This window comes from Manacus vitellinus, unplaced genomic scaffold (genome assembly GCF_001715985.3).
Source record: "Manacus vitellinus isolate BGI_N305 unplaced genomic scaffold, ASM171598v3 scaffold_18_pilon, whole genome shotgun sequence".
NCBI classification, from domain to species: Eukaryota; Metazoa; Chordata; class Aves; order Passeriformes; family Pipridae; genus Manacus; species Manacus vitellinus.
In genome coordinates this window covers 10522424-10544222 of record NW_021939324.1, presented here as the reverse complement: position 1 = coordinate 10544222, position 21799 = coordinate 10522424, and positions in this window count along the sequence as shown.

The window sequence follows — 21799 nt, the reverse complement described above, 5'->3', positions numbered from 1 at the left end:
CATCCAAGCAGTACGCTGCCTGCCTAAGAAAGTATTTTATCTAACACTCGGTTACCAATGAACACTTGTGTATACACCTTTTCTTCCTCTTGGAGTGTTAGCTGATGTGTGATTGCTGTTTCTCCACCTCGTTTTTAATGAGTGATGTAAAAATACTAGAAATGTGAAGCATGGTTGGTGCAAGGTTTGTAATGTTGAATGACAAAGTGGTTTGAACATGTTATTTGTGCTCCTAATGCTCCTGAAGTGCTTTCATGGATTAGATATGAGTTTATTCAGAAGTTTCACAGCTAAAATGCCTCAGTTTAGAGAGACTTTAAGCATTTACACTGTCTCTGCTGATCTAGTTCATGGGTCATTGCAATTATGGAAATATAGACTGGCACTCAGCCATTAAGAAACTAGACTGAGATCACCAACCTGTTTGACATAGTATTTTACCTTTTCCAGTTACCACAGAGAGCCCCTGTTGCCCTGGTAATCAAATTTCTCTAAGTAATTATTTTCCCTGCTAGTTGTCAATGTTCACAAATCAAGTTGTGGCTCACATCCTGCACGTGTTTGCATGTTTGCCTGCTGCCACACTGCTCTGCTGGTGGCTGTCTTTGAGGACCACTTTGAAGGCAGGCTCAGTGTAAGTAAAATGAAGCAGACTGTGCTTCATCACCCAACCATGCAGCCTTTCTTGCTGCTCAGTCTGCAGTTCTGGATGAGACCTCACAGTCTCTCAGAGCATAATGCACCTAGTTGGAGATGAATGTGTCCTAAAAGCTCATTTAATAACAAAGACACTTGTGTGTATTCCTTGCAATATTTTCAAGTCTCTCTTCTTTTCTACTACTGGTTGGGAAATTAAAGTTAGGGATTTGAGTTACCTGCTGAAGACTACATCTGAGATTTGCACCGGAATGCCACTCAAACCCCATACGCTAGTGTAAAAAATGTTCCCCAAAAGATATCTAAGAGTTGTTGACTATATAGTTTGAGACTTTGTTCATGGGAATTTAACCACCCTGGGAATCAACAGCATTTAGAATTTTAGTAAAGGATGTGAACATAAATCATATTTTGACTTTGCAGACAGAGCTTGGTGAAAATGTTGTCACACCCTAAACTGTGTTGCTGGCTATTCACAGCCCATTTTTCTGAACTGATATCAGTTATCAGATATTTCATCAGTCACTCCATACCCAGGTTTCCTCAACATCCCAGTATTCCAGTTTCTGCCCTGTTCCTACTGAATTCTGTGACAACTTTGCAATTGATTTCAGACAGCATTGCAGGTATCTGCCCATTCTCACATGCATTTCCCTTGCTTAGGTATAACATTTGAGTTGATGTCAGAAAATAAGTTGTAGGAATAAGAAGTCACAACTCTGGAGAAGCTTTGCTAAATGCAGTCCTCAAGTAGCTCTCCCTGTACTGTTTGTTTTAGGGTAATGGGCATCACTAAAGAAGATGAGCTTGCCTGTGCAAAGTGCCAGAGCGCTTGAGAAGGCTGCAGGATGGGGAACTGTGCAGACTGCTGAAAAGCAACAGAAGAGTGGGTAGAGTAACAATGCTTTGCCTGACATCAGAATCACAGGATGGCTGAGTTTGGAAGGGTTATCCAGCCCAACTCTCACTGCACAAGAAGGGCCACCTCAATTGTTTTGCTCGGGATGGGCATATCTGGATGTTTTTTTAATATCTCCAAGGATGAAGACCACCCCTCTGGACTAACTATTCCAGTGCTCAGTCACCTTCACAGTTCCCTGATGATGTTCAGAGAAAACCTCCCATGTTCCAAATTGTTCCATGTCCATTGCCTCTGGACCTCTCACTCGGCACCACTGAAAAAAAGGCTGGCTCTGTCCTCTTTGCACCTTTCCTTCAGTTAAACATTGATGAGATATGCTCTGAGTCTTCTCCAGGCTGAGCAATCCCAACTCTCCCAGTCTCTCCTCAGAAACAGGGGGCTCAGAAGGAGCTTAGAGAGACAGAACAAACAAGTGACTGACGATTAGTGTGAGCAGAAACAGAAGTGGAACTGAGTGAGTGGGTGCAGAGGAGAAGGATGGCTGTCTCTTGCTGAAGTAGGAACTGAAGAAATGGAAAGTTAAAGATTATTTTTCCTAACATTAGTACTCTTCCTGCATCTTGCCTGTGAGAAGACAACCATGAACTTACTGAACAAGGAGAAAGAGGAAATATTTAAAACACATGCATGCACACTTGCACCGCCTCTTGTAGCACACTCAAGTCATGCTCCTGCAGTCATCTTGCTGCAGGATGCTTTGACAGATGTCCACTAAAGCAGAAGGCTTTACTGTGAGCAGCACGTGCTAATTCAACCAATGACTTACACAAGGAACAGTTGATGTAGTGCCCTCAGAAATGCATATTTAGTATGGCCCTAGAATGAAGTCAGTACATCCAGACACTGGAAAATATTCACATGTATCAGTTTTTCCACTACTAAAGAGTGTTCACTGGCTTTAACTGCAATTTTATAAATCCTAACAAATTTTATGCTCACAGGAAACCAATTTCTTACACATGACTAATTTCAGCATGATGAATTTAAGCATATGACTGATTGTGGAATGTGGCAGTGGAAACCTGAAGCATCTTGTATGTTTTTTTCTAGCACAAAACAGTGGGTATACATTCTCTATGGTGTTTACACCTGCAAATCCCTCCAAAACGAGGAATATATGCTCCTCCAAACTTTATATCCCTTCCAAAGCCAGGCATAGGTTTCTCTCTGACCTCAATATTAAGTCTTTATGCTACGAGTAGATTGCTAAGTTTATGTTGGCATTATTGGAAGTAACATCTCTAAATCCCAGTTCATTGCAGTAAGAATATACGACTTCAGAGGTTGCATTTTACAGAGACATGAAAATCTGGTACTTGACAACCAGCTATAGACGACAGTTACCTCTATTCATGGTTCATTTACTGTAAAACCAGTTTAAGAATGTATAAATAAGCCTGTACCAAAAGAAAAAAAAAAAAATCACTAGGCTCTTAGGAAACTCAACAGTTAGGAGGCTCAGTCCTTTCGTATTGGTCCAAAAAATTTCTAAACTACAGTAAAAACTAACATGCTGCATACCCAGATTAGAGCAAAGTAAATTATCCAGACTACATGCTGTGTTTTAAGTTAAACTAAATATGAGAAAAATAATAGCCATGACAGCTAGAATAGAATTCTTCTCTACATACCTCTGTTTTGTTAAAAAATCCCCACCTTTACAGTATTTGATAATTTATATTATACAATGTTAATCTCATGCTTTTACTCATCAAAAATACAATTAATGATAGCACTTGCAAAACAAAAAGATATTAAATACAGATGGTGAAGGTTATTTCTTTTGCCTGAGAAAGAGCAAAATGTGTTTTTCAGTTCACAAATCCAATGACTCCCTAAACAATGAAATAAAGAGCAACATCACTGAAAGCAACGACCTTTCTCCAGCTCAACCAAAACCATCCTATTTTCTTAATTCCTGCCCAAAACTTTCATTTCATAACTTTGAAAAATCACTTGTTGCAGCAAAACTGTTTTAATTTACCATGGGCTTGTTACACTGTGTCTGTGAGTGCTACAAATAACAGTTTCCTATTAGCAACGTCCTACAATAAGATACCATCAGGTAGGAATTGTTCAGTCAGAATGAGTTTGCTGGGATTGATTGCTAAACTCACTATAGGACTTGCCTTTGGCCTTCCTTTAACACTCAGATTATGACTGGCTTGGACAATGCCAGTTATCTCAGTTTTCCCCAAAAGTTTATAAAATCCTTTACATTATTTTGCAAGTGGGGAAACTGACTCATGGAGAAGCTTGTTTCAAGGGAGCAAAGCTGAAGAGGGAACTCAGTCTGGTTCCCTTTCCATGAGCAGCCCTTGCCACTGAAAATGTTGTGAGGCACAAACTGTGCTGAGAGTGCACAGAGAGGCAGGAGGCCTTCATTCACTCTCTACCTTCTCCACCCCTTTGTGTGTGAGCAAGGAAGAGCATTGGTTCCTGCTCTCCTCTGTTGACACTGTTTCTCCCTCTCTAAGGGTAGGGGAAGATGCAGTCCTGGGCTTTTGCTCCTCACTGCTGACAAGTGATGAGCTGCCCCAGGGATGAAGATTCCCTCCTGGGGATGGACACCTGCAGTTATTTTCTTTAGAATGGGCCAAGCTGGTATTGTTCTTAGTATCAATGTTATATTGAGAGACACAGTATACCTTTATTACACTGCTTTGAAGAAGAAGAGTAACGTATAGAAATACATAGCAACAACAGTCTTCAGCCACCAGCAGTAGCAATTGGTATTAGCATTATTACCCTGGAGGAGCTTAACTTTTCACAGCACAGTGGTCAGACACTTCTAGTTACAAGCAAATTTTCTAGGACAATAGTGATTACATTTAAAAGGCTGAGGCTGCTGCTCTCCAGCAAACCCTTTGGTTTGGATGGAATCAAGTACTTCACAGTGCTCAAAGTTAAGAAAAGCAACTGCAGCTCTCCTGCCAGCACTGAACAGTCCCCATAGCAGCACTTCAGTGGTCGTTTCCTTACTTTTCACTCTTTATTACTTTAAGGACACAACTCTGCTCCCTTGATTGATTCTACTCCGGGAATATTTGAAATATCTACGCAGCAAATCCCTCTCGAGTTGTCACCGCATCAACGGGAAGGATGACCCTTGGGCTCTGGGGCTCCGGCCACTGCTGAGCACAGCTCCTGCCAAGCCGAGCCGCGCTGAGCGGGGCCAGGCAGACGCCGCGGCGGCACTGGCCATAAGACACATCCCTTCTGATCCCGCCGCGCCGCCCGCAGCGTGTCAGCACCCGACGCCACCGTGCCCCGGCTTCGGGCGCCCCGGAGCAGGGGTCAGCCCCGGGGATAGCCCCTCCACCCCCTGACCCACCTGGCTTCCCCTTACCTTCCTCCCCGGCCCGTTCATCCTCCGAGGAGCGGAGGGGAGCAGAGCCGGCGCTCCGTGCCGGCTGCCCAGGTGAGAGGGGCGGGCGTCGCCGCCACCGCCTTCCCCGGGGCTGACCCGCCTTCCGGAGCTCCTGCGCCCGCCCGGCCCTGCTTTGCTGGAAGCGCTCCAGGAAGATGAGTTTCGCCACCGAGGCTCCAGTAGGGAAGGAGCGCCAAAGGCTTTCCCGAGTTATCCTGACCACCCGGCGCATCCCTTCGCCCTGTACATATCATTGTTTGTCCTGATCGGGAACATTTAGTAATGGGGGAAAGCTCTCGGAAAAGTCCGAGAACAAAAGTCCGGCGAACAAAGTGCTCTGAGCCTGGCATGGTTCTGTATGCTAAGAGTTACACAGCCTTTGGGAGATAGCGGAGCTGATAGCCTGTTGCTAGTGCTTTGCAGGATCCTCCTGTAAAATCCAGCCCCTCGGTCGAGGAGAGGGGAGACAAACTGCCTGGAGTTGAGAGAGAGCAGCATGACCATGATCTGGAGCAAATCTCAACTGCCAGATGTGGGACCAAAAACATACTTCAAGCAGCTTATTTTCATCTTTGAGATATTGTATTTTACAGCAAGTACCATGTAGGTGGAAAACATCATCTTGGGAATGACATCTTTGCACTTGTCCTGATGCTCTCATTTTGGTACTCTTTCCCTCATGTCTTAAAAACAGCTAATGGCTGTTTTCCCTTTTGCAGTATTGCCATTTCTGCTGAGTTCATTAATATTGTCAACGCTCTGTAGTGGTATGCAAGGCCTCAATGAGGGAACTCCACAGGATATTCAGATAACACCGCAAAAAGCAATCCCTACTCAGAAAAAGTCAAAGGCTTGCACATAAGGCAGTGGAGAGCACGTGAATGTCACAAAAGCAAAGCAACATTAAAGATGACTAGGAGCTGTGCGATAAGTGGTGGTCAAGTCACAACAACTGTCTAGCCAAAACCACAAAAAATCCCCCCCAACCACAACACAGAATAAACTCAACACACTGAACCTGTACAGAAAATTAGTTCTAGAGAGGAGAAGCAGAACCAGTGTGGGTTAGCAAGTTATGTCAGATTGAGGCTAGGGACTGTGAAGAGCTGCCCTACTTCTAGGGGAAAAGACACACAGTCAGCAAATACAATCCTTGAGCTCCCCAGAAACCCTAGACTATGCATATATGGAAATGTCCTCAAAAGCAGGTCAGAACCCCCCCCCTCCCCTTCTGTGGCTGTACCTCTGCAAGAGCTATTGTCAGGGAGCTCATGTCCTTGGCCCTCTCTCAAAGGTCCTGGTCCTGCAAGGATGAGAGGTTTGCTACAGCCTCAGCTGCACACACCCATGTTCTTGGATACATGGGACTGCAGCCCTGATATGGTCTCAGGGGAGGTATAACCTTTCTTCTTCAGCACCCCTGTACAAGCACCAGGTGTCAACCAGCCAGCTGGAAATCTCAGAATCAGCTTTGCCCAGTAATTTCAAATGATTGTCAGAGAAGCAAGCATCACAGTCTGCTCTGGGACCCTGCTTTCCCCAGGTGGACAAATTAGGTACTATTAATTACTTCTGCCATGCTGTGCAGCCATGCTGTCTTTGCAACAGAGACCCAGCAGAAGGAAGAAGGATCTTACCCAAAAACAGCATCACAATCAGGGCAGGGTGCTCATCTGGACGCAGGGGCTCAACAGTGCCCACAGCACTACGTTTTGGATATAGCAAGGTAGAATTTTTGTAGTTTCCTCACAGTCCTTTCCCTGCATTTCTCATTCATTAATTTTTTTAATCTAGTCCTCACATGCTAGCTTGGATCTAATCTCTCTTCAGGTTTTCAGGTCATCACGAGGACAAACAGAAAAAAAAATCATTGACAAGTGATGTTAGAGGCTGAGGCAAATACATATCTAACAACAGTCTCTGGTAGAGCACAGCTGGATGAAGACACTGCCTGACAGAGATTTGTCATGTGATATGTACTCAAAAAAGTATTGCTTGTGGCACTGGCTAAGAAACAATAATTTTTCAGAGAGGAAGTATCATTCAATAATAGTAATAATAATAATAATAACGTTAATAAATAATAGTAACAATAGTAATAGATTTTCATTCCTGAACAATTCACTGCCATTTTATATAAAAGATAAAATTGACAAAGCTGTGGGATTTATAGCTGCATTTCAGTGCCTGATTCTTGGACACACATTGTACTGCCAGGCTTTTCCACTGCTTAGCGCTGTCTCAAAAGCTTTCAGAGGAAATGAAGGGCTGATTTGATCCTGTACTGCCACATCTCCATAGACTTTCTGACCAGAAACAACAACAACAAAAAAGCATGAAATTGTTGAATCACTCTGAGTCCTACTTCTTGAGCCTGACCTGCAGAAACAAGGGGATGGAATGGAATGGTCGCACTTCAGAGTAAGGGGTCTCCGTTCAAAGTTTTTCCAGCAGACTTCAGAGAGTGCTGATAGCATTTGACTTTGATGGGACTGCTAGCATGAGTAAAAGACTCCAGAAGCCTTCATCAATCCTCTTATCTATAGGCTTCAGAGTGTATCAATTATTTAATTTACCCTAGTTAATCTTTTACAGTGTAATCTTTGTATGCAGTCAATGCCATAATATTTTAAGTACATATCAGCTGATGCTATAAATTGCATCAGTTGATATGTACAGTAGCTTCTTGTCTTGCCTTGGAGTGGTTCATTGGCTGACAGACAAACAATTTATTGTTGATGTGTCCTCAACTGACGGTCTGATGGGATTATTTTATGTTCTTATGAAGTAAATAAAAAGTAATTAAATATAAAATTAGGATAAAAATAGCACAGCAAAATTTGTAAACTACAATCCAGAAAGCCTCAAACATCACATGAGGCAAATACTCATGTGGGGTATCACTCCTATCCAGACTTACTGCAAACCAGAAGAGAACACTACACAACACTGTGAAGAAGAGCTATAGATACTGAAAACCCAATTCAAGGAGCCAGTCTAGCAGAATTAAGCATTCTAAGCTATTTTTGTCTAGAATAGGGAACATACACTTCACCATGTATTTCAGATGAGATTTGCTTGCTCTCAAGTATATTTAGGACACGTAATGACAGGTCTTTTTCTCAGTGAAGTTCACATGAAGACAATGTTTTGTTCTACCACTATCCAGTACAAAGCTTTTATGGACCATATGGTCCACTCCTGGCTCTGTAATAAACTGTGCCACTAGGAGAATCAGAGGAAGGAAACATTCTCTAATTCAGAAAATTAATTTCAGAAAATCTAATTTCAGTTGAAAGAAACCCAGTAAATTCCTGACTTGTACTGCTGTGTTCTTCAAAAAATAAGGCATTGCAGAGCAAACTCATGTTAAAAGTAGCATAAAATAAAAATTTTCTCCAGCTCAAGCAAAGTTCTTGACACTTTTTACTGTCTCCCACAAACAAACAGTAACTAATAACTTTGGGAATTTGCTGTTGAGTATTCACTGACATAAATTTTGCTATGAAATAGTATTAGCAGTATTCATCTTAGCCATTGTAGGGAAATTCTTCTTCTCATCTTGGCAGGCTGCATACTTACTGAAGATACTTCTATCCTGGAAAGACATGAGCATGGCTTTCAAGAGCTACAAATACTTGGCAGAATCCTGTTACTTGGATGGAGCACAAAAAAAGAAAGCAGCATGAATCATTCTGTGCCTATAATCTCTCAGGGTAATGCTTCAAACACTCAAATGTGAATTCCACTATTTTAGAGCATTCCACAGCAGGACTGTGTTGTAAGAAATCCTTTGTCAAAGATGATGATTACGTCACAGATTGTGTACTTGTGTGACATCCATGCATGGATGGACAGGCCCAGGGCTCATGCCAAGATAACTATGATGAATACAAACTTCATGTGAGTCACTGACATTTTTAAAACTCATTAGTTCTGGGACAAAAGACAATATGCCTGTGCAAAACATGTTAATACAATGTGTACAGAGGAATGCTTTGGCACCCACTAGAATACAAATATTTTAACAGGTGCATTTGAAACGTCTCCAGTATTATTGCTCTAAGAAACCACTACCCAGCCCATTGTACAGAAATAATCTGATTTTTTGATCTCTTTGCAATAATGCGATGATCTTGCACAAACACAGTCACTTCTGAACAACTACTGAGACAGACGCAGCAGAAGAATCCTTTCCCTTGCATGTTATAATGTCTAACCCAGAGCCATTCCACCAAAAAATGGTATTCAGATGTGAAAGTCATGGCTATCTACAAACAGACTCAATTTAGAAAGTTCAGCCCTCTTCTTGGCATTTTGCTTTCTATTATACATATGGATGAACTAGTGTAAACACACACAAGAAAGAGTTACTCTAGGAATGGCTGAAGTGAATTAATTTTAGAAATATCATGAAGATTTTCTAGTCCAGCAGCTGGCAGAAAAAAAAGTCACTGAACCATTCTACTTCATGTCACATTAAAATTGTATATCCTTTATATATATTTGTCTCAATGGTGTCTACAAAGTTAGCTGTAATTACATCAGGCTTGGAGAAAAACAATTTCCAGAGCTGAGGAATTGAAGAGCAGCAACACTTCAAAAAATCATAAAGAGCATAATAAAATATACTGGTTTTTGAAGGATCTGGTGGCAGAGCTATACATTCTTTTCTGATCTGCATGGTGCTGTCTTTAGTACAACAGCTGCAATCTGTTTATTTCCACAAGCAACAAAGATAATTTGTGTTGCCCTCCAAGAAGCATCCAAGAGTCTTCGCTACAGCTTAGTCTCTCTTTCCAGCTGTGGTAGTAGGTGTGTTAAAATTATATCTGCACAAAGGGCAGAGAAGTCTTTTGCACATGGCAAAACCACCACAGGCTGTGGTGGGTTCAACATATAATGCTGGGAGGGCAGCAACAAAGAGGTGCAGTGACCCCATGCACAGCAGCTTGGTGCCTCTGTCCTGAAAGCAGTCTGAAATTGATAAAACTGGGGGACATGAGTCATTGAACGGCTTGCTGCATATCAACAGTTCTACTCACAAAGTGGCAACATGATTATCTGCAAGCCAAGGACTCCCAGTCTGGTTACAGCCTGCAGCTCATCCAGACTGTATACTTCAGAGGGATATGGATAAATTGCTGGAGTGGTGGTAACCAGATCCTCCCTATCTTCCCGTGTGCTTTGCCATGGTGCTGGGTTGCTGTACATGCTTGGCATGGCTGTGTAGTAGGGGGATGTATCTGCTTCCTTCTTGGGAAGATGTCTGAGCACACTGGGCTCAGCCTCTAGGAGGCACAGACTGACTGACTGATTTGCTTACAGGCCCCTGAGGCTGGAAAATTACACCACACAGACTATGAGGTCTCCAGAAGCAAAGCACTATCTGCCAAAGTCACAAAGGCAAAGGCACTACTCAGTTGAGTGACAACTTCTGATGCAAGGACAAAGAGTATGAAAGCTGGCACTCTTCCTCAACTCGTTTCTGGTAACAGAATGAGCACATGAGATCGCAGGTCAGAGGGCAGTCCTACCTACTTGAGAACATCATCTTCTAGAAAAATCTAGGATGCAAGACCATTTGCAACAGTATACAACTATTTGCAACTTGTTTGCTGACCCAGGCTATTTTCACCCACAACTCAGGTAAAATATTCTTTATTTGCAGTCAGAAATCACTGTGTGCAATGTTTTCAGGCTCATATCAATAAACCAAGTTCAAATCCATTTTCAAATCTGACCTTTAAAATGACATAATGGATTTCTCAGTGCATTGTATGAAAGTGATTATTTTTCCATAGTGGGTAATTTCAGATAATAATGAATACCACAACTTCAGCTAAAGAAAGAAACAAGCTCCAGGAAAAAAATCATGCTGCCTTAGACTTATGACAGTACCTGTTAATTTTCATTAAAATGTGCTTTTGCAGAGACTATTCTGCCTCAGTTTCCCTTCAAACTTCCAAATTAATCTCATTACTTCTCTCTTCCCTGTATCTTTTTCCTCTTCTCTCTTTGAGCATTTTCTCTCTTGCAGTTTTTGCCCTTTTGCCCTACCTGTCTACAGGGACCCACCTTGGCTTTCCATTCCAAATAATAATTTTCCTGAGAAATAACAGTTTTTCAAACTACTGCCTTCCGTCTCTATCTTCCTCTCACCTCCAAGATTGTGGACTATGCTGTTTGCTTTATCTACCTAATTTTCCTGTAATTAAGTGGTGATCCCTTAAATCAGGTTTCTTCTTTATGCTTTCTCCCTATTCCATCAAACAGTTCTTTTAAAGGCTGATGATGTTCCCATGTCTCCGAGTCGCCCATACTGCTGGTACAGTAAATTGTGATAGTGATCTTTCACTCACAGGGCAATCACAATTGCTCAGTTGTCTGAGCTCAACCAGTATGTGATTCCTGGAGAGTATGAAAGAGTCTACACACAAAGTTCTCAAAGTCACAACAACAGCTCCCACCTGTTGGAGGTTTTTAACAGAGGATGGTGACATTACATAGCACAGTGAAATGTACTTACAGGAAGAACTGCAACACTCATCATGCATGAGGCTCATGCAAGTTCTGTATATTTATTTAGGCTTTTTAGTATGGGTGACAATGTGAATAGTTTTAGGACATGGAATATCTCCTCGCATGGGAAACAGAAGTTGGCAAGTTTGGAGAAGACAAATATGCTTATGTCTGGTAGTGGACAGAGGAGGGCATGAACCAAGTACTACAAGTTTCCCTATCCTGAAGTGGTCCTCGATTCTACCACATCTATTTTAATCACCTGGAAGCCGTTGTTTAATGCTGAATTTACATTTGTGGAGTAGTAAGTCATGTTTGGCCATGATGTGAGGAGCTACACAGTGAGACTATTTGTGCTGTGCTGACAAACGCCATTAAAATAACGTCAAGGTGATGAAGTACTAACTTGTTCAGCAAGAACCTCTCACCTTGCAGAAGCTCTAAATAAAGAGACAGAGGGAAAACAAGCAAGCAAACAAACCAGCCAAAGCAAGCAGGAACTTGAGAATTAAAGCCACGGCTAGCTCCACAGAAGCCAAAAATCTCTGAAACGATTATTTATAAATTCCCGGTAATATTGCTATCAGGGCACCCTCTGGTGGCTGAGAATAAACAGTTCTAGAGATGGAAATGCGATCCTACAGGGAAAAACTGAGCAGAAGACGTACTGTCTCATTGACTTTGTTCGGACAATTAATCACTATATGCCTGTTTTCATTTGGAAGACAGGGAAATAACTCAACATTCAAACCAATTTCATTATTTATCTTTTGGCACTGTGTTCCCAGCATTTCCTTAATTTTCATGTCATCTGACTGGTTACAGACTTCTGTTCATTTAAAACCATTCTACCAATTTGTTGTAAATTACTTTTCTTTGGAATGGGAGATTAGAATCAAATGAAAAATAATAAGAGAGAATAGTGCTACAGAGGAAGATATGATGGGAACAGAAGTAAAATCTGAACTGATTTCCAATACCTGTGGCATCAAGGTATAATTTAACTTAATTGCAGAAACATACTGGGTTTTTTTGGTTTAAAGACCAGGCCATTCACTATTTTGCACTTGTATTTTACCTGTAAAAAGAATTGAGTCTGGTCTAATCTGTAGTGATCATACATCACAGCTTTAGAGTACCATACTTTTCAGGAAAAATGTAATTTTACATATGCACAGAATATGCTTCATGTTGTCTCTTTTCCACAATAATTTTACTTACAGTCTGTTATCAGCTGCGTTCAATGTGTAAGAAGTGCACACTACTAAAAATATGGTTCTACAATTATTAATTAGTCTTACTATTAAAAAAAGAATTAAATTCATCCCAGATAGCATGAGAACTCTTATTCATATGGAAATTTCCTACAGAAATTTCTAGATCCACCAGACACTACTTCTGGAGACTTTGTCTTAGTAAAGACACTTGTAGTTAGGAAGAGTTGAACTGGTTCTGCCAGACAGAAGTTAAGATCTTGTACTCTTTTATGTCACTACAGCTTACATAACTGAGCTTCCCACACCAGGGAAAAAATTAATGAGTATATTGTTGTTGTTCCTATGGAAAATAAATATGTTCTCAGGCTTATGGATGGAGAAGAGAAAATGGAAAATATGTAGATGAAAAACATGGAAGACAATAATTCTCCCAAATAATTAAAAAATCCAACCTGGAAGGTGGAGATCTAAATTCTAGAGTATTTCAGACAGTTCACAATATCTTTTGACCTGTCCTTGCTGAGTCCTGAATACAACCATGATAGTCCATTAAAAATACATATTCCGTCTTAACCAGTCAACTACTGAGGAAAAAATCTTAAGTCAGAACCCAGCAAATATGTCTAGTTACCAATTATCCTATTACTCTCCTTACATACGTGAGAGACATAATTTCTACCTTGATCATGATATGCAGTCAGAGGGGTCATTTAAAATCTTTGGTGGAGCACCTATTTGAGGAATACAAGTAGGAAAAAAAAAATCTTCATTACAGTTAATTACAGTTAAAATGGATTTGGAAGAGAAACCACTCATATTTTAGAGGCAGCCATGAAAAATGTAATGAGAGTCAGACCCTGATCTGCACTTACCACAGTTGCATTGGTGTAACTCTGCTGCCTTTGAAAGACTTTCTCTCCCTTTATACTTCTCCCAGCGAGATGAGAATCCGGCCTGCAGCCTACTTGCCCACCCTTGCCATGATGATGATGATAACGGTAATGAAAAAATTAATGGACCTGGAGTCAGTATTAAAAATTGCTTGTACCTAATACTAATTTTCCTCATGGCTGTGAAACCCTCTTTTTGTTGAGAAGAAAAACAGAACAGTTACCAGCTGTTCACATAATGGCTAACACCAATAAGGGAAGACATGCATGTTAATGAACTGGGGGAAGGGAATCAGAAGGGGCACTCATCAGTGTGCAGCTGTAAGTGCAAATCCTTCCTCCGAGTATTTTTGAAATCTGACATCACGTTATGCTGGCAAATAGGCATGAGACAGAAATCAGCCCCAAACAAGGAAAACAGCACTTGCAGAGTCTACTTTCAGCCCTGACCAGGTGAACAGCCTGTCTTTCACCATGCTGTTAACAGTATTAGGACAGGTATTTTCACCACATGTGGCATCTTCTAAAAAATTATTATTGCAGTCACAAATGACCAGTCAAACTGAGATGACCTCACAGGTCCAGCAGAGAATAACAAGCGAAGAAAGACATGTGTGGATTAGAGCTGGTGAGAGAACAATAATGCCCTTTGTTCTGTCTAGTCTGTACATCACACAAACAAGTTGAAGCTTAAAGGCTTGCCTGCATGCAGAGTTGGTCTTCTTTCCAAGTTGATTTAAAATGTGATGTAGTTGTTTCAGTTCAAAAGCCAGCAAAACCCAGTTCTCCCTTATTTTAAACCCTGCTTATTGTCATCAGGTTTGGATCAGAGAAGCACAGACTTTTGCTGAAATATGCCATTTAGCCCAAAGTATTGTCTGCATCTAGGCTTACAGTACTCTTAACTAAGCCACCTCAGTTTTGGGAAAACAGGACAGGAACTGCTCCCAGGTCTCGTAGATGCAACAGACATCAGGCTACCATAGGTGCAAATTCCCTGCTTGTAATTCGCTTCCTCTGAATTTTCTGCAAGCAGTCTGAAGAGGCTTTAGGTCCTTGGAGGACCTCAGCAACTTTATCAGAGTCCTACAGAAGGTACATTTGTTCAGCTTGTTCACACTTAACGATCTTGGGAGGCTAAATCATCAGAACTGAACAATGTGGCCTGCTTGAAAGAGAAGCCACATCCACAGGTGCCAATCTACAGATCTATGGATTATAATTCTACATAGCCAGAGGTAAAATTGCCAATAAGAAAGGCAGTGTCTAGTGCAAAACACAATAGGTGATGCAAAACTGCATAGCTAGGAGTATCTGATTTACATCTAAATCTACATTTACACACTAAAAATGCCTTTGAGTTTTTAGATGTGTAAACAGGTCTTTACAAAAGGGTTAAGATTTTATGGAGGGATGCTCACTTACTAGGTTTTTATTTCTCAGTAACAGATGTGGCACCGAAATCAGTACTGCAAGTTGTTATATCAACCTCCATATCGGGCTCAGATTGAACAGGAGCTGCCAGGGACACGTTCTCTCCTGTTTAATATGAAGACAGTCTTTTTCTTTTTTCTTTTTTTCTACTATTCTAGCTGTGTTTCTACAAGAAAAATGTATGCTGCACAGCAGTCAGCACTTCTCAGCAGGAAAAACTAAGACCAAGAACACAGAGATATATGAAATCAGAGAAGAAATGGAAAATATGAACAAGAGACATAAATTAGAAAAATAATTTAGAAAAAATCAATTTTCTAGTAAGTTCTACTTAGTCTCACAGAACACACTGAAATGAAATGCAAAACAGGGAGTCCAATTTCATCAAGATGCAAAGGTTGCACTTTATGAAAGCCAGTGGCATTGCATGAATTCATTTAATTCTGAAAAAGTGTTCAGAAAAGTAATTTCAAAAAGTAAAGGTTTCTGTTGCTTTTGCAAATGTCTGTAGCAGCTGTGTCTGAGAGACGGACCATTAACAGGATGAGGTGTATGCTTAAAAAAAGCCCACCCAAACACGTGTTCTGAAACTTACGGTTGAAGGCAGAGAGAGCACTTCAAGAGGCAAACTGATCTGACCTGACCTGACTGACCAGCTGATCCCTACCTAAGTGTTCCAACAACATAGCTAGGTTGCTCCTGTATATGCTTCTTGCAGCACACAACAGCAGCCAGAATAGGGCAGGAAGAAGCTCCTGAACATCTATCCTGGCCGCCTTCTTGGAGGCAGGACCTTGTACAAAACAAGAACTCACTGGGAACAGCTGTCCAGCTTGCTATTATAAACGTGCACTCAGCCTGGAGATTTCATGACACTGACCCATGAAGGGGGAAAGTTTTTCAAATCCAGTTATCTTATGCTGTACATTAGGCTGATTTGTACTTGTTTCTCCCCTCATAGATTTCATAGATAACTGCTTACCATCCTCTTCAACATCATGCCTGCAAACACTGTCCATGCAGTCTTCTTTTTTTTTTAGGACTAACAAATCAAATTCTTTAGCTTGACATCCCAGCCATGTTTTCCAGTCCTCTAGTCATTCTTGCTATGGTCCTCCAGACTACTTCCAGCTTCTGTCACATTCCAAGTTGGTGGTAGGGATAAACAGAAAAAGAGGGTTCTAAAGGCCAAACGAATGCTCAGACTGTTTAGACAAAGCTGTAAATAATCAGGAAAACCATGGCCATTTACTTGAGGAAATCAGCCTTTGCAGAATTTCTAGCACTCTTCCTACATGCAGATCAATGGCTTTCATTCTGTAGAGGCATGAGGGCAGAGGTGTGTAATTCACTCTTCCAATCTGAGGAAACCCAGGTCCCTTGTTCCTCTGATCATCAGCCAGACAGGCAACCGAATTTTCAGCTGTGACTTCAGTTATAAAGGGGGTTGAAGCCACCAGCTTGGTAATAACGTATTCTCTGCACACCTTCATCTGCCTCTGCCTCAGCTCCCAGTAACAGCCCATGCCAGGCCAGAGCAGAAATATTTTCTGCACCTGGGAGATGTTGTGCAGGTGTGCTCCTCTGTGCCATTACTCTGATCATAATCCCCACTGATGTGGCCATGCTGGAAATAAAAGTCTCCACCTTTTGCACTCCTGGTGATAGTGTCGGTGCCCTATAGGAAAGAGGTAATTGTGTGCCAGTGCATAGCTGCTGCATGATCCCTTTTGACATGAAGCAACAAGGAAAAGCACAGAAAACATTCAGCGCAGGGGAAATCTATCCAACGGGAGTTGCAGTTCTCAAGGTTGGAATTTGGTCAAAATACATCCATGTGTCCTGAAAACCTTATGGAAACTTTAACAGCCCAAAGAAGTTAAAATCTTGGATCTTCACCTCTTCTGGAAAGATTGCAGCACAGTAAGACACTGGCCATTTATTGATCAGAGCCTTCAAAGATTGGTTTTGTACATCAAAGCAATAAAGCGAGTTCATTGATTTTAAACACATGAAGAACTAACAGGATGGTCAACCGGGCTTCACTAAGGGCATATCATGCCTGGCAGATTTGATGGCCTCCTATGATGAGGTTACAGCATTGGTGGGTAAAGGAACATCACTGGACTTGTGCAAAGCATTTCATATTTTCCTACACATCTTTGACTCTGAAATGGAGAGACTTGGATTTGACAAGTGGACCACTCAGTGATTAAGGAATTGACTGAATGGTCCCACTGAAAGAGTTGTGGTCAATGGCTCAGTGTCCATGTAGAGAGGAGTGAGGAGTGGTGCCCCTCAGGGGTCTGTATTAGGACCAGTATTATTTAACATCTTTGTCAGGGACATGGACAGTAGGATCAGGTGCATCATCAGCAAGCTGGCTGATGACACCAAGCTTTGTGGGGTGGTTGACATGCTGGACAGGCCCCAGCATAAGAAAGACATGAACCTGTTGGAGGAGGGCCAGAGGGGGGCACAGAAATGACCAGAGGGCTGCAGCACCTCTCCCATGTGGAAAAGATGAGAGAGCTGGGGTTGTTCAGCCTGGAGAAAAGAAGGCTGTGGATATACCTTCCAGTTCCTAATGGGGGCCTCCAGGAGAGATAGGGAGGTTTTTTAATCAGGGAGTATAGTGACAGGACAAGGGGGAATGGCTTTGAACTGAAAGAGGGTAGGTTTATACCAGATATACGAAAGAAATTTTTTTACTGTGAGGGTGGCGAGGCACTGGCATAGGTTGTGAAGGGAAGTTGTGGATGCCCCATCCCTGGAAGTGTTCAAGGCCAGGTTGGATGGGGCTTTAAGCAACCTAGTCTAGTGGAATGTGTCTTTGCCTATGGTAGAGGCATTGGAACTAGGCATTTGAAGATCTTTAAGGTCCCTTCAACCCAAATGTTGTCACCACTTGCTGCAGCTTCTTCAGCCTCATGTTCACGCACTAGTTGTAACTGCATTGCTGTAGCAAGGGTGGTGCAGTGGAAATAGCATGGGAATCCCAGTCATGAAAAGGGCTGGTCCAAGGAACAGCATGGGAGTTTTGATGCAGGCCAGAAGATGTGAATAGGAGTTGTGAGTGGGAAAAGTGAAGACAAAGAATCTGACCCAGTTGCTTGCTAGCTTAGGACATTCCCTCCTGTGAAGGGAGGGAAAAGCTAGGGACTCTGGAAATAAAGAGGGCATGAGAATATTATGATACATTAAATCATGAAGCATGAAAACTTCATTGAAACAACACCATTAGCATCACGCAGTTAAGCATTCAACAACTGGAAACTATAGTTCTTGCACTTCTGCAGCACTTGAGAGCCTTATTGTAATGTTAACAACATACTCTTCATGTTGATTTTGTATGTGATGTAGCAGTGTGCTCAGCCACGTTTTGGTCTTGGTTACTATATCCCATTCTGAGAATCTAGGGCTAGGGACCTATTTCTTTTCTTTTTAATGCTACCATAAATTCCATAGCATTAAACTCAAAGAGGGGTCATCATAAAAAACGCCAAAACCAAACAGATACAAGCATCAATGAAATAATATCCCGTTCTTATAAAATTGAAGAAACTTAAAAGTGGCAAGTAGCTAGGAAAGCTTAAAGTGAAGACTGCTATCTTCACTTTGAAGAAAATGATTTTTTACTCTAAATAAGCCTTGCGGATTCCAAAATATACTTCGTAAAATCATTGCTAACTGTCAGATGATTGAGTCATTCCAACTGAAGCCAGTAAAAAAATAGTTGTGGCACTGCAGCTGATGACAAGAGTTAGGTGTTTCAAGGCTCTAGACTATTTTTAAAAGTATGTAAAAGAATATAAACCACATAATTATTCAAATAAAAAATACACAATCTGAAATATGCAGTGTTTTGAAAATAAGCAAGTATCCTGACACCTGTAACATTGCTGCAATTTGGCTGGTAATATGATTATGCCAACTATTAGTGCAGTTGTCACCTGAAATGCTGAATACAAACAGTGGGTAAATGCTTAGTTTAAGTGAGCAAACATAGTGGGGCTTCTAAATCAATGACAATAGAAAGATCTTCCTTGGCTAGTTGCTGCGATGCCACACATATAGTTTGGCAGGAGGATGGTGCTGTGAAGGAGGAACACATTTCTCAGTTTGGGATCATGTTGTTCCTGTAAAATCTGACACAACCATTTTAATTTCTCCTCCAGCTTGAAGAGTTAGAGAACGTGTATATGTGTGTAGACTTCTGTACCAACACCCATGCCATTATCTATTCAGTAACACTGGCCTATGAGCATCAGAGGCCACATGCACTCACTGAAGTCATGGTGACATCCCAGTTGAGATTCCTATCCTTACATTCCAAAATTTGTAGGCTGCTCCTTCAAGCTGTCAAACTGAGGCACACTGTCTATATCCACATCTCAATAACAGAAATTTCTTTCTTTCAAAGAAAAACAAATAAAAACTATGGTGAACCAAATGACATGATTCATTAGTTAAAATCCCCCAAGAAAACACACTCTACCTAAATCAGTTGTGACAGCTATTAATAATCCTGCCAGCTGCTACAAGAGGCCTTTGAAATGTACTGAGATCTCAACTTAAAGGTCTCCTGATAATGCATCCACTGCAGCATTTTAGAAATGAGCCTTACACTCAGTTAAGCCTTTTTAATCTTTATTTGTAATGACTAAAGTGATTTATCTAGGCTTCAACAGTTCATTAGTTTTAATGGTGGATATTGGGAATTGGCATATTACCACAGCCAGGTGTCAGCAGTATCTAGGGGAAAGAAAATACTTTACTGAATGCAAGTCACAGGACAGTGAGGAAAGAGATGAGTATCATGTCACATGTTGTAGACAGTTGTTGAAACATTTTTGCAATGTTCCACCACCACTTGAATAACTCCAAATAAACAGTTTTGGAGGAACCAGCTAACCTTGGTTTTTGCAGAAGGCCTGAGGAAGAACAAGTGGCAGCTTGTTTGTACTTTCAAAGTGTGAAGATTACATGCTTAAAACCAGGTTCAGTTTTCATTCAGCTCTGGCTATGGCAAAATTCAACGTAAATGGGCATTCAAACAAGCAAGGTGCAGATTTCAACCATCATCCCAGTGTCAGGGTCTCTGCAGGGTGTCACATGTACAGACGTGGGAAAGAAGATAAAGCTGAAACTCACAGTCATCTTTCACATGTACTTCTCTATCAAGTCAAAACATACAGAGGACCTCTCAGTTTGTAATAAAGCCCCACATATTACAAATTCACCAGAAAATATATCATTCTTTAAATATCTCCCAAGTCTGACACTAAAGACATGCAGTGGATAAAGCTATTTTAAGGAACTTGTGATTTTCCTCCTCACGGGTACTGCAAACACGTTCCAAGTCGAGTCTTTACTGTATAAAGGCACGTCCCAAATGACGCATTTATGGCAAAATGAAAAATGGAGCTACTGTGCAAAAAAAACAAAAATCATTCTTTTCAAGAACATTCCAGTTGTAGTCTCCTTCTTGTCAAGCACTTTAAACAAGCTCTAAAATGCTGGGAAACATACCTCAGATACACCTCAGACTTTTCCCTGCCACTGTCTTTGTGGAGGATCAGTGCACCTACAACACACTAAGCAACTGCCTATGTTGCATGCAGACCTGTTTCTGAGCAAGAATTTGGGGACATCAGGACTTTGTACAACAGAGAATACCTCTTTAAAAATTATGTGACAAGATGTCAAAAAGCCAAAATGGTCCACTGCTGTGCCACTCACTGACTGTATCACTTTTCTTTTTAACCTATTGTTTCTTTGTTATGCTCCATAGAGAAATGCTGGACTTGTAAGATTGCCACCAAGCCAAGTTTCCAAAACTCCTGTTTAATATTTACCATTCAGACTCATCACATGCTTGCAGTTTTCCTTGCAACTTAACCTCTGTTGGGTCATGATTCCCAGCCTCAAGGATAGCTGGTGGAGGGTAGAGTGGATTTGGACAGCAGATTTTTCCTTGTTGGCAAGTCTTAATCTGCCCACTGTTCTTGGGCTTTTTGTTGGTTTTCTTGCTATTGTGAGTTCAAGACTTTTTTCTGCCTGCCTAGATGTGCCTGTGGCCTCCATCCCTGTAACATCCAAATGTCAATCAGTTCTTCACCGCACCTTCTATGGTTGCAAAGCAGCTGAACCTCTTGAACTCATCCTGTCCAGTACCCTGCTCAAGCAGGGCCACATAGAGCTAGTCGCTTTTTGAATATTTCGAAACAGAGAGAGAAAATAAATATTATTATTTCCATTGTGTAGCTAAAGAATCAAACAGAAATATTAGGGATTTGCCAAGGAAGTTACAGAACTGAAATTCTATAATTTTGATTCACAATAAGCCTTATTCAACATCACTGGGCACTTATGACTGTTCTTGCCTACTGGTGGTATGGACTGAATAAAAAGGATAAAAGGCTGACAAAACAAACAAACAAAACCAAAACAACAACAACCAGTGAGCAGTGTGGTAACTCAGATACACATCACAGTTTTACTTAACTAGCACTTTGTTTGTTTGCTTTTTGATGGGTATAAAGTGGGTAAATGAAAAATCTGATAATCTAAAAGAAGAAAATTTAGCCAGGGGAAACAAAAATGAACAAATAAGAAGAACTGTAGGGAAAAATACTGAAGATGCACAGGTGTTAGCGCAAGACCCAAGGTACTACAAAATCTAGGTTGACAGTCTGTGCAGGCTTTTTAATCTCACAAAGTCCAGCAGTTGAGGGTTGGCCAAAGCAGTGTTTGCAGAAGCAACCAGGCTTGACTGAAGACTGCC